Here is a 14094-nt window from a genome sequence, read left to right as displayed (position 1 = left end):
GTGACTAATGCACTAACTTCAGCGCGGATTTCTGGATCATTATCCGGATCCTGGATGCTGAAAACTTCCTGTACACATTCGTCCGCCTCTTCAAGCAGAAACTCTGGACCTGTAAGCCAAGTAGAGTTAATAAAGGAACCTATAGACATAGGCCTAGTGGCGTGATCTGCTGGATTAAGTTCGGATGGTACATAGTGCCATTGCTCAGGTTTGGAGGACCTCCTGATTCTCTCTATGCGGTTACTAACGTACACATAGAATCGCTTGGTCCGATTGTGGATGTAACCTAAAACGACCTTACTGTCGATGTAATACTGGACTTCAGCTATGTCGACACCCAGTTCTTGTTGTATGAAATCCGCGATCTCCACTGCCAACACAGTCCCACAAAGTTCCAGTCTGGGAATAGTATGATCGGGCTTGGGGGCTAACTTAGCCTTACCAAAGACGAATCCAACTTGGTTTTGGTTGTTGGGTTCTGTCACCTTCAGATAGGCCACCGCTGCGATGGCCTCCGTGGAAGCGTCCGAGAACACGTGGAGTTCTTTCTTTATGCTAGAGGAAAGTGAAGTTTTAATATAGCATCTCGGGATGTGGATCTCATCCAAGGCACACAAAGATCGCTTCCAGGCTTCCCATTTTTGCTCTTTCTCGGAGGGAAGTGGGGTATCCCAATCCTTGACTGTTTCAGAAAACTGTCTCAGTAGAAATTTACCTTGTATGGTGATGGGCGCTACAAATCCCAGCGGATCAAATAGGCTGTTTACCACTGATAGGACGCCTCGCTTTGTGAATGGCTTGTCTGCACAACTTATCTGAAAACCGAAGGAGTCAGCTGAGAGATCCCATCTGAGGCCCAAGCTCCTCTGCACAGGTGGACTGTCCAGTCCCAAGTTAATGTCCTTGAATCCTGGTGCATGATCGCCTGATTCGAAGGCCCTCATAACGGCCAGGCTGTTTGAAGCAATTTTGTGTAGTCTAAGTTTAGCTTGGTACAACATACTTTGAGTCCTTTTGAGCAGATCGATAGCCGCTTCTTCAGTCGGTAGTGATTTGAGTCCATCGTCTACGTAGAAGTCCTTTTCTACAAAGTCTCTGGCATCTTTACCGTACTTGGATTCTCCCTCTAATGCAGTTCGCCGAAGGCCGTAAGTTGCCACGGCAGGTGAAGGGCTGTTTCCAAATACGTGTACCCTCATTCGATATTTTGCCATCTCTGCGTTGGTGTCGTTATTCTTGTACCACAGAAACCTGAGGAAATTCCGGTGGTCCTCTCTGACTACGAAACAGTGGAACATCTGTTCAATGTCAGCGGTGATGGCAACGAGCTCTTTTCTGAACCTCATCAGCACTCCAACTAGGTTATTCGTCAGATTAGGACCTGTGAGAAGGACATCATTAAGAGATACACCTTGATGTTTGGCACTTGAGTCGAAAACAACCCTAATTTGATTAGGTTTCGGTGGGTGATACACTCCAAATGAAGGCAAGTACCAGCACTCGTCGTTCTTCCCTAAGGAAGGAGCTGGTTCTGCATGGTTGTTGCGGAATATTTTATCGATAAAGGCAACGATGTGTTCTCTCATCTCAGGCTTACTGTTCATGGTACGCTGAAGAGAGTTAAATCTAGACAGAGCTTGTTCCCTATTGTTCGGGAGTCTCACCCTGGTAGCTCGGAAGGGTAATGGAGAAACCCAGTGATTGGTTTCGTCTTTAAGGAACTCATTGTCCATTATCTTGATAAATTCTCTGTCCTCTACTGACAAAGCTACTTTATCATCGTCCTTGCTTGTGTGAAAGACTAATCTTCCCAAGTTGTCGGCAAAGGGAGGAATGTCGTCAGGTTGTTGTATGAGGTCTGGAGGCTTCTCTTTCACCTCATAGTGATGAGGGCAAGGCTTAATGCAAGTTGTGCGTCCATCTCCACGCACGTACGTTTTGAAAGAGCGGATTCTTGGTTGATCCAAGCATACATTTCCTATGACCACCCATCCCAAGTCCAGTCTCTGGGCGTATGGTGCATAGTAGGGACCATTACACTGTTGACGCACCTTGTGTACCCTTAGATTGTCTCTGCCAAGCAGGAGTAGAATCTCGGCGTTGTTGTCCATAGGTGGGATAACGTTGGCTAGGTGCCTTAGGTGTGGATGGTGAAATGCAGCTTCCGGGGTAGGAATTTCATCCCTATGGTTGGGTATTTGATCGCATTCGATCAGCGTCGGTAGAGGTATTTCCGTATTTCCACTGACGGAACAAGCGATGAATCCTTGTGCCCTCCTGCCGCTAGTCTCTATGCGACCCGAGCAGGTGTTTAAGATGTAGGGTTCTGACGGTCCCTTTATTCCAAAGGCTTCAAAGAAGTTAGGTCCTGCTAGGGAACGGTTGCTTTGGTCGTCAATGTTGGCATACATTTTTACTGCCTTTTCTGGCAGCCCCTCCGGGTAGACCTTGATTAGGCATATGCGGGCACAACATTTCTCACTCTGGCCCTCCCCACATACGTCCGAGCATGAGCAGGAAACAGCAGTGGCTGTGTTAGCGTGGTTCTGGGGCTCCCCGCCATGACTTTGAGCAGGACTGGTGGTGACAGCAGCCGGTGAATCCCTTGTGAGTGGAGTTGGGTGCATAGCTGAGGCATGTCTATCACTATGACACTCCTCACATTTGATAATGGATTTACAGTCCTTAGCCATGTGCTCCAATGAAGCGCAGCACTTGAAACATACCCCAAGCTCGGTGAGGACTTTCTTGCGCTCCTGTATGGTTTTGGATCTAAATTCTCTGCATTTGTTCAGTGAGTGTGGTTTTTTATGAATGGGACATTCACGATTAAAGGCCTTGTCTCCTGATGAGGTAGTGTACTGTCTACCAGTGGGTACTGCAGATGATGGTAGGTTAGTCTTTCTAACATTCACAGTGTTCTTAAAGTCTCTGTGTTTATGCACAATATTTTCATACCTTGATGATGGTGTCACTGAAGCTGTAGTATTGAACTCCAGGAAGTCAAGGCTGGGGTCATTCCTCATCTGGGACTGTTCATCGATGAATCTACAGAAATGAATAAATGGGGGAAAAGTGACGTCATGCACTCTTTTGTACCTTGAGACTGATGCCGCCCACTTCTCTTGCAGGCTGTATGGTAGCTTCACGACAATTGGGTTCACCCCATGGGCTGTATCCAGGTAGCACAGCCCGGACAGACGAGGGTCTCTTTTGGCGAGCTCCAGTTCCATGAGCAAATCACTTAAATCCTGAAGCTTGCGGACATCCTTGAGACTGATCTTGGGGACGTTCTGCAGTCTCCTGAATAGTGCCTTCTCTATTGCTTCTGCACTGCCAAAGGTGCGTTCGAGTCTCTGCCAGGCTGCAGCGAGACCTGCTTCTGCTTGTCCCACATAGACAGTTCTAAGGCTCTTGATGCGATTTGTGGAGCCTGGGCCCAGCCAGTTGATCAAGAGGTCGAGCTCCTGCTCTGCAGTTAGGTTGAGGTTGGCGATGGCGGCTTTGAAGGTTGCCTTCCAGGCTCTGTAGCTCTCCGCACGGTCATCAAATTTTGAGAGACTGGTGTTAATTAGCTCTCTGCTCACCATAAACATGGCAAACTCAGACATATCTGATTTCTCACTGCTTGTTGCCATGACAACTTGTGATGCCCCTGGGGCGTATAGGCTGCGTGGCGTGAAAGGGTGAGATGCTTCCGGGTAGAATGATGTTGCTGCAGGGTTGAGCTGTGGTCTAGCCTCTGTAGATTCTGATGACTGCTGCTTGAGCTGTGGAGGTAGGCCAGGAAACACCTGGTAGCCATCTTGCTGTAATAACTGCCCTTGAGAGAGCGCGTCTGGGCGACTGTTATTGGATTGCTCGGGTGCTGTGGGTGTCACTGGCACTGCAGGTAGAGCTGACTTGGAGGTTTCAGTGTTTGCTTGGACAGTACTGCACACTGGGGGTGGTGCAGATAACTGTTTCAGTACATAGTCGCTGGTGCGATCAGCTGGATCGTCTATCTCCTCTGTTGGTAAGCAGACTGAATCGAGGCCTTGGCTCAATGCTTGCTCAAGTAATCTTACTTTTGCTAATGCGATTTCCTCTTCCCTCTCTGATTCAAGGATCTTTATTCGAGCCTCTGCTTCTGCCCTCTTGGCTTCTGCCTCCGCTTCTGCCCTCTTGGCTTCTGCCTCCGCTTCTGCCATCTTGGCTTCCGCTTCTGTCCTCTTGGCCACCGCCTGTGCTTCTGCCCTCGCAAGGACTTCTTTTTCGGTGAAGGAACGCCTCACTTTGGATTGCTCTGCATTTATACGGGCCTCTAGTAATCTGTCGCTCAGGGCGGAGCTTCTAGAGCATGATGATCTGTAGGACCGCGAGGAATGTTTGGATGAATGCGATCTGTGTGATCTAGTTTCTTGCAAATGAGAGATGCGGAGTTCCACTTTATCTTTAGCATCCAGCACCATGGCGTCTCTTTGTCTGTCTATTGATTCTGCCTTGCACAATTCTGACGGGGCTTCTTCAATATTAGAGTCTTTTAGAAAGGTTATATACCTTGTGGATAGTTTCTTGTACCTTTCATGGGCTGCGTCCAGCCGCCCGACGGCAACTTGTAAACTGGTGGCATCGCCTGAGGAGGACTTAAGTCCTGATATGAGGGAGGAAACTCGTTCCCATAGCTCTTCCAGGTTGTCACATAGCTCATCTTTCATGGTGTGATAGTTTTCTGTGATCTTTATAGTTGGTTTGAGAGAGCGCCTTGGTCGCGTGACTTGGTCTGCTGGAAGTGTGGGTTCTACCTCCCGCTCTTCATAATGATCAGTATCAGGTTGCATTTGCTTTGTTTCATCACTGGGGAACTGTACAAGGTCCTTTTCAGACATTTTGATTTAAGGTGCGCTGTCTCTTTAAGAAATCAAACTTTTGAATTGGGGGTTGAAAATTGCAGTGCGGCTCAGATGAGGCACCCCGATGAGTTTCCCAAAGTCTTTTTAGTGAATTGCGGGGTTTTGGTTTAAGGGAGGCCCCGCGTGCGTGAACAGTTCTTATATCATGCGAGCAAGGGTTAATATAGGATGTAGAAAATGGCTTGACGAGTGGTGGAGGACTTCCAGGCGAGAGTATATCTACTGCGGACACGCCGTGCTTCCCCTTAGGCCTCTTTCACACGACCGTTGTGTGCACCCGTGGCCGTTGTGCCGTTTTCCGTTTTTTTTCGCGGACCCCATGACTTTCAATGGGTCCGTGGAAAAAACGGAAAATGCACCGTTTTGCAGCCGCATCCGAGATCCGCGTTTCCTGGCCGTGAAAAAAATATGACCTGTCCTATTTTTTTCACGGCCAACGGTTCACGGACCCATTCAAGTCAATGGGTCCGTGAAAGAACACGGATGCACACAAGATTGGCATCCGTGTCCGTGATCCGTGGCCGTAGGTTAGTTTTTATACAGACGGATCCGAAGATCCGTCTGCATAAAAGCTTTTTCATAGCTGAGTTTTCACTTCGTGAAAACTCAGAACCGACAGTATATTCTAACACAGAAGCGTTCCCATGGTGATGGGGACGCTTCTAGTTAGAATACACTACAAACTGTGTACAAGACTGCCCCCTGCTGCCTGGCAGCACCCGATCTCTTACAGGGGGCCGTGATCAGCACAATTAACCCCTTCAGGTGCGGCACCTGAATGGGTTAATTGTACTATCATATCCCCCTGTAAGAGATCAGGGCTGCCAGGCAGCAGGGGGCAGACCCTCCCCCCCTCCCCAGTTTGAATATCATTGGTGGCCAGTGCGGCCCCCCCCCCTCTATTGTAATAATAGGTTGGTGGCCAGTGCGGCCCCCCCCTCCCTCTATTGTAATTATTCGTTGGTAGCACAGTGTGCGCCCCCCCCCCCTCCCTCCCTCTATTGTAATAATTCGTTGGTGGCACAGTGTGTGCCCCCCCCCCCTCCCTCCCTCTATTGTAATAATTCGTTGGTGGCACAGTGTGCGCCCCCCATCGGCCCCCCCTCCCTCTATAGCATTAACAACATTGTTGGCCAGTGTGCGGCCTCCCATCTCCCCCCCCCCCCATCATTGGTGGCAGCGGAGTTCCGATCGGAGTCCCAGTTTAATCGCTGGGGCTCCGATCGGTAACCATGGCAACCAGGACGCTACTACAGTCCCGGTTGCCATGATTACTTAGCAATAGTACAATAGTAGAAGATTCATACTTACCTGCTGGTGGCTGCTGCGATGTTCGTGTCCGGCCGGGAGCTCCACCTACTGGTAAGTGACAGGGTCTGTGTGGCGCATTGCTAAATGAACTGTCACTTACCAGTAGGAGGAGCTCCCGGCCGGACACGAACATCGCAGATCCCAGGTAAGTATGAATCTTTTACTATTGTACTATTGCTAGTAACCCGCTGCCACCAATGATCGGGGGGGGGGGGGGGAGATGGGAGGCCGCACACTGGCCACCAATGTTGTTAATGCTATAGAGGGAGGGGGGGCCGATGGGGGGCGCACACTGTGCCACCAACGATTTATTACAATAGAGGGAGGAAGGGGGGGGGGCGCACACTGTGCCACCAACGATTTATTACAATAGAGGGAGGAGGGGGGGGGGCCGCACTGGCCACCAATGATATTCAAACTGGGGAGGGGGGGTCTGCCCCCTGCTGCCTGGCAGCCCTGATCTCTTACAGGGGGATATGATAGTGCAATTAACCCCTTCAGGTGCGGCACCTGAGGGGTTAATTGTGCTGATCACGGCCCCCTGTAAGAGATCGGATACTGCTAGGCAGCAGGGGGCAGTCATGTACACAGTTTGTAGTATATTCTAACTAGAAGCGTCCCCATCACCATGGGAACGCCTCTGTGTTAGAATATACTGTCGGAAATGAGGTTTCACGATCTAACTCATATCCGACAGTATATTCTAACAGAGGCGTTCCCATGGTGATGGGGACGCTTCAAGTTAAAATATACCATCGGATTGGAGAAAACTCCGATCCGATGGTATAAAAGGGACTCCAGACTTTACATTGAAAGTCAATGGGGACGGATACGTTTGAAATGGCACCATATTGTGTCAACGTCAAACGGATCCGTCCTCATTGACTTGCATTGTAATTCAGGACGGATCCGTTTGGCTCCGCACGGCCAGGCGCACACCAAAACGACTTTTTTTTCATGTCCGAGGATCCTCCAAAAATCAAGGAAGACCCACGGACGAAAAAACGGTCACGGATCACGGAAAAACGGGACCCCGTTTTGCGGACCGTGAAAATATACTGTCGTGTGCAATAAGCCTAAGGCTTATGGGACGTGCACTGTTGCTGGGCAGATTTGCTGCGAGTGGGCCTGTTGCAGGGGAGGTTGTGGAACTGGGCTCTGAGGGAACCTGTAGCCGGCATTGGACATTAAGACGGATATTGATTGGGGTATAAGGCTTTAAGGCAGTTTTTGACTGTTCTGTCCCCACATGAAGGCGAATGAAGGTGTAACTGATAATGACTTTGTGACTGTCCTACCTTCATATCCAAGCAGTGGAGCAGACCGGATCGGCAGATGCTCAGGTTAGATGGATCCAGACGTAGACATGAGGATGCAATCAAGCGTGGTTTATTGATCCAGAGCAGTGACATACAGTGATGCAATACAGGAATGCAGTAGATGCTGTGATGTGGATGTCTTTTCTGAGGCTAACTGCTGAGGCAACTGCTGGTCAAAAACTGATGCCTTCACAAGCCAAGGTGTGTGTCTCCAGTCACAAAGAATGCGGCACTGAAAAAGGCTACAGGAAGTGACCAGGCCCAAGGCTGCTAAAACCACGCCCAGAGATAAAACTTTATAGACAACGAACGAGGCGTGCAGCATACAAATTCCGGCCAGCAGATGGCAGCAGAGAACAATAGACTTAAACAACATAGGTAAAACAAGAAATAATACAGTGCAGAAATTCAATATGAAAGGAACAGCACAGGCATTTGAGTCATCAGCCCCAGGCCCAATGTCAATGAGGGGCCCATCGCCACCCCAAACGCCCAAGTGCCATTACATATTATTATTTTCATCTGTCCCTAAGTGCAGCGCTAGTGCTGCACTATCAAGAGCAGGCCGGGCCCCAAGTAGAAAGAGGGACTCATGTAACTGCAACACCTCCTCCAATCAGGTAGCAGCTCAGTGACCGTCCCTCTCTCATGTCCTCAATAGAAGTCTGCATGCCAGAGGGTAGCAAACTACTAACCTACCCTGTCTTTACTTTTACCGGCAGTAATAATTGTGGGTATATCTACATGCTTACTCTCCCCTTTGCTTGTTTGCTCCAAGACAATTCATTCGCAGCATTCCCAAACCACTGGAGAGGTCAGAAGTAGAGTTGAGCGGACACCTGGATGTTCGGGTTTGACGAAAATTTGCTATGTTCCAGGATCAGTCAGAGATAGAGTGCAAGCTCCTGTACTGCAAGTCCTGTGTGTTTAACACTCTGTAGTCACCTTGCTCAATCTGTATTGCCTGCATCAACCGTATTGAAAAATCGACTGTATGCAAAGGAACTGTGCTTCCGTTAATGTCTCTATGAAAACTACTAAAGTTGGAGTTCTGTTTTAACATCACGGTGTTCCTCATTTATTCCTGCTATCAGCAAACAGCGTGCCACCGATTAATTGGCACTGGCGTCACGAACATTTTCCTACAATCACCTGCCTAGGCAGAGAGTCAGCCGTCTCAGGTTAGTGTCTATTGCACTACTACACCCAGGAACACATTTCTACACACAACTTAAGTACTCTGCACCTCTCTTTTGGCGTCACGAACAGGATACGCAAGCTTTCCAGTGCAAGGAGCGTGAACTTTGTGCCTTATACAGTTGCCCTGTGACCAAAGTGACAAATTGCCTGTTTATTTAAAGTGGACTTTGTGGACTGAAAATCCTACCCAAAGTGTGCCTAAAACCTCCAAAAAGCGCTGTGCAGTGTTGCGCTACCAAGAGGAATAAAATCGCCACATTGGAGTGTGGTTTTATGGACTTTTCATCATCCTGCTTGCTGTCAGTGAATAGACAGCGTTTCTTGCTAAAGATGGCCGCTGAGCTTGCTGAAATAACTGCTGCGTCATCTTCATCCCGAAAAGGCGGGAAAAATTGGCGCCTTTCTGAGGAAATAGCTGGAAGGAGTTCAAGGTCAGGCGCCACTGCTTATCTGGACATTTGCATGTCTGCCAGCATGGACACCGCCTTCCATATACTGGAATACCTGGGGGGCGGCCTCCCAGTGCAAGGGGAGGATCTGGCTGATTTAATTGACGCGACCCTATCGCTCTCCAGAGAAGGATCGAGCATGTTGGAAAGTGAACAGAGCGTTGCTGCAGCGTCCGCGCCTGACATACCAGAGATGTCTGATATTGGTGTAGAGCCAGAGGAGGCTCCACCGGCCTACTCTCCAGGACCGGAGAAACCCGCCTGCCCGCCACGGGAGAAAGAACCAGAGCCCTGCTATGGCTCGTGGAGAGACTTCTTTCAGCCCTCTTTCAAATGGTCCTCACTCATGGCGGAGATCCGGGAGGCCGCAATAAAGCGAAATACCAAGACCAAGATCTACTATGAAGAGTTGACCAAGACAATTCATGAACGACACACCAACACCCAACCCCGCCTGGAAAGGAGAAAGGGAGTGGTGGTGTCCTTTGACAAAACCCGTGGCTACGGGTACATCCAAGATTACCTGACTGGCAGAGACTTATATGTTAATAGAAGGTCTGTCAAAAGAGACTACCTCCCTTCCTATCAGCACAGCCTCCACGAGGGAGAGGAAGTGGAGTTCACCCCTGCCGAGAGCCTGAGAGGCCCTTATGCCACTGCCGTGACCCGTCCCAAGCGAGAACCTGAGGACTGGGAGGCAGAAGAAGAAGACTACTCTGGCTGCGAGCGGGAACCGGAACGCTCTCCAGAGCCGGCCCATCACGCCTTCCAGGAGCGGAGCTCCTTCATTGGGCCTAACGTCTTCTGGCAGCCAACCGTGTTGGAAAAATGGGTGAGCCCTTACCCTTCCCCCGAGCTGCCTCATCGGGAGAAGACCATACAAGAGATGGAAAATCTAAAGGGACTTCGAAATACCTTTGAGAACATCCGGAGGGGTCGGAGACCCGATGCATCACCAGAACCTGCAGAGGCCGAGTCCGCGCCATCGGTGACTGTACCTGCGCCGGCGGCGCCAGTGGATGACCGCGACTCTGACACGGAGAGCATCGGTGAGCAGATTGTCCGGCTGGGGGAGAAGTTGCGGGAGCTGCGCAGGATCGCGACCGCCAGGATCCAGACGCCGCCGGAGAAGGACGAGGTAAGGGTGCCTGTCACCACCCGTAGACTACCTTCTGCTGCCACCGCTCCGCCAGTGCCCCAAAGAAGACCCCCTGTTGCTGTGAATTGCTGCACAGAGCCCACCGGACCGCTTGAGGCGGCGGTAACCGCTCCAATCCATCCCACCATTATCATGCCGGGACCGGTACGGTCCACCCAAGGGTTTACCCCTAGGCCCATGGGGCCAATACCTATTAGGGGCCCCTTTACTCTGCAGCTGCTCCCTAACACCGTTATGTGGGCCCATCCTCCTGTAGAGGACTACTACAGGCCATATTTGCCAGCAGGGTCAAGTGATTATGATATGCCTCTGTAAACCAGCCTGCTAGGCCTTTTGATTTATTTCATCAATGAATGAGGGTATTAACCCTTCCAGGACAGGAGTCCTATGTTCCTGGTCGTTTGTGGCGACTGCCAGTTCATCCACGGCTCAGTGGTAGGTGTTGACCACTGAAGTAATAAAGCCAACAAAGCCAAGTTTGTTTCCAGGACCCCCTGCCTGCTTTTGCTACCCCCACGCCAAGTTGTGCCTGTTCCTTAGTTGCACCTTTTACCCTTCACCCCCTTTTCAGGTTGATCAGGGGTATTACAGCACTTGTTTTATATTCTACAATTTTATTGTGCAACTTCATACTAAGGAACCGTGCCCGGAGACAGACTCAAAAGAACCTGAGCCTCTGAGATTTTTGCTCTTTTAAAAGGAAATGTGCCCAGAGATGGACTCCACCGCGTGAGAGCCTCTGTGATTTAATAGGAAGATAACCTGGGTACGGACTCATGTTTGTTCTTTGAGCCTCCAAGAACTTTTATACTGTTTTATCTATTTTGCTGTTCTATTATGGACTTATTCATTGTCATCGACTATCCTGGTTATAATGTTACGCTGTGCCAGTTCAGCGCCCCAGTTCCATTCACTATCCTGAGAAGAAGAGAACGACGCCCCTTGTCACTACCCTTCACCTTTGCCAATTGGACCTGATATGAATGTAAATGCAGATGAATTACATGTATGTATGCCTGCATGTCTCTTTTTTCTGTTTCAGGTAGAGATTCCAGTTGGGCGAGCCCTGATGGAGTACGAGGTCGTACTCAGCTTAAAGCAGTGGGGTATGTAGTGTACGGGGACTGTAATGCCCGTCACTACAAAAGTGTCACTTGGTGTGCTGTCGTCCCCCCTTGTTTATGGGGAAGTTGGTATATGTCATCTTTATAAATTGTCATGTAATGTAATGTTATGTATTTCCCTGTTACTGTGACACTTGCATGTACAGGCCTGCTAGGGGTGTTATTCCAGCTTCTAGTCACTAGAGGGAGCTAGAGAGCCCTAGTTTATATAAGGCCCAGTCAGGGAAGTGAAAGTCAGTCTAGTCTAAGTGTCTGTCTAAAGCTGCAGCCTGTAGTCTGAAGCTGGAGCTTAGACTATGTCAGAGACAAGTCCAGGCCTGAAGCCTGCGGACCAGGAGAGGGTATTGCAGTCCCTGTAACCGGGTTCCGAATCCAAGGAGAAGGTTCCCCTCCTGAATATATATATATGCAGAAGCAGGAAGACCACTGTTCAGAAACTTCTAGAGTCTGAGGAAAGAGGGAGAGAGACAGAGGCAAAATCCAGAAAAGCAAGAGGTACTCAAGATAACAGAGGAGGTACTTTATAAAGCTAAAACCAAGGATATACGCCAGAGTTAAGGTATTGGGCCTTGGAGAAGATTTGCTATGTTCCAGGATCAGTCAGAGATAGAGTGCAAGCTCCTGTACTGCAAGTCCTGTGTGTTTAACACTCTGTAGTCACCTTGCTCAATCTGTATTGCCTGCATCAACCGTATTGAAAAATCGACTGTATGCAAAGGAACTGTGCTTCCGTTAATGTCTCTATGAAAACTACTAAAGTTGGAGTTCTGTTTTAACATCACGGTGTTCCTCATTTATTCCTGCTATCAGCAAACGGCGTGCCACCGTTTAATTGGCACTGGCGTCACGAACATTTTCCTACCATCACCTGCCTATGCAGAGAGTCAGCCATCTCAGGTTAGTGTCTATTGCACTACTACACCCAGGAACACATTTCTACACACAACTTGAGTACGCTGCAACGCCCCCTGCCGTGCTAAACACACGTTCAAGATAATACACTGGCTGCGTCGCAGGCCAGAACCTCCAAGGCGTAAAGGGCAAGCTCAGGCCATGTGCCCAATTTGGAGACCCAGAAGTTGAAGGGGGCAGACCCGTCATTCAGTACGTGTAGGCGTGTGCACACATACTGCTCCACCATGTTGGTGAAATGCTGCCTCCTGCTAAGATGTTCCATATCAGCTGGTGGTGCTGGTTGTTGTGCCGTGCTGACAAAGCTTTTCCACATTTCGGCCATGCTAACCCTGCCTTCTGAGGTGCTGGCGGTGCCCCAGCTGCGTTGGCTACCTCTTCCTCGTCCTCTGACTTCGCCTTATGCTTCCACTGTGCCCCCGCTGTCAGGTGGGAATGCCACCAGCAGCGCGTCTACCAGCGTGCGCTTGTACTCGCGCATCTTACGATCACGCTCCAGTGACGGAATTAAGGACGGTACATTGTCCTTGTAATGGGGATCCAGCAGCGTGGCCACCCAGTAATCAGCACAAGTTAGAATGTGGGCAACTCGGCGGTCGTTGCGGAGACACTGCAGCATGTAATCGCTCATGTGTGCCAGGCTGCCCAGAGGCAACGAAAATCTGTCCTCTGTGGGAGGTGTACCGTCTGTGTCCTCTGTATCCCACCATCCACGCATGGATGCATGAGCAGGTCTGGGTGACACCCTGCTGTGAGCATGGTTCCTCATCCTGCATCTCCTCCTCCTCATCCTCCACCTCTTCATCCTCCAGAACTGTGCCCTGGCTGGACAATTGTGTACCTTGGGTTTGTGGGTGCAGGAACCCACCCTCGGAGCCACTTGGGAATGACTGGCCGGAAACCCTACGAAATTATCCCTCTTCCTCTTCCTCCTCCTGTGCCACAATGGGTGTTTAATTAATAGTAGAATAGAACGACAGTATGTAAAGGGTGTATCTCACACGGCCTGAACCAGACTAGGCCTAAAATGGCTGTATTTCAAATGCCAAATTCAAAGCCCTGTATGTAGAGGTAGTATCTCAGAGGGCCTGAACCTCTGTAGGCCTGCAGTAAACATATCTTTGCACAAAAAGGCTGTATTTCAAATGGCTGAATCAAACCCCTGTATGTATAGGGGGGATCACACATGGTCTGAACCAGTGTAGGCCTGAAGTAAATATATCTTTGCACAAAATGGCTGTATTTCAAATGGCTGTATTTCAAATGCCTAATTCAAACCCCTGTAAGTATAAGGGGGATCTCACACGCCCTGAACCAGTGTAGGCCTGAAGTAAATATATCTTTGCACAAAAAGGCTGTATTTCAAATAGCTGTATTTCAAATGCCTAATTCAAACCCCTGTATGTAGAGGGTGTATCTCACAGGGCCTGAACCTCTGTAGGCCTGAATTCAATATTGGTGCACCAAATGGCGGTATTTAAAATCTCTGAATGTAACCCAAATGTATTAAGGGTGTATCTCACAATGACCTCTGCATCAAAGGCTGCCAACTACATTTTTTGTGCCCAAACGATTGTTTGTTTAACAACTGAATTTGACAGCAGTATATAAGCCTGTAATTTCACACGTGCCGATGCTGCAAGGCATGAAAATAGTGTTTTTTGTCAAAAAAGTGTGTTTTTTAAACCCCTAGAAAATGATGGGTGTATTTCTAGCTTAAATTGGACA

This window comes from Bufo bufo, chromosome 3 (genome assembly GCF_905171765.1).
Source record: "Bufo bufo chromosome 3, aBufBuf1.1, whole genome shotgun sequence".
NCBI lineage: Eukaryota > Metazoa > Chordata > Amphibia > Anura > Bufonidae > Bufo > Bufo bufo.
Note: the sequence above shows the minus strand (reverse complement) of the source record.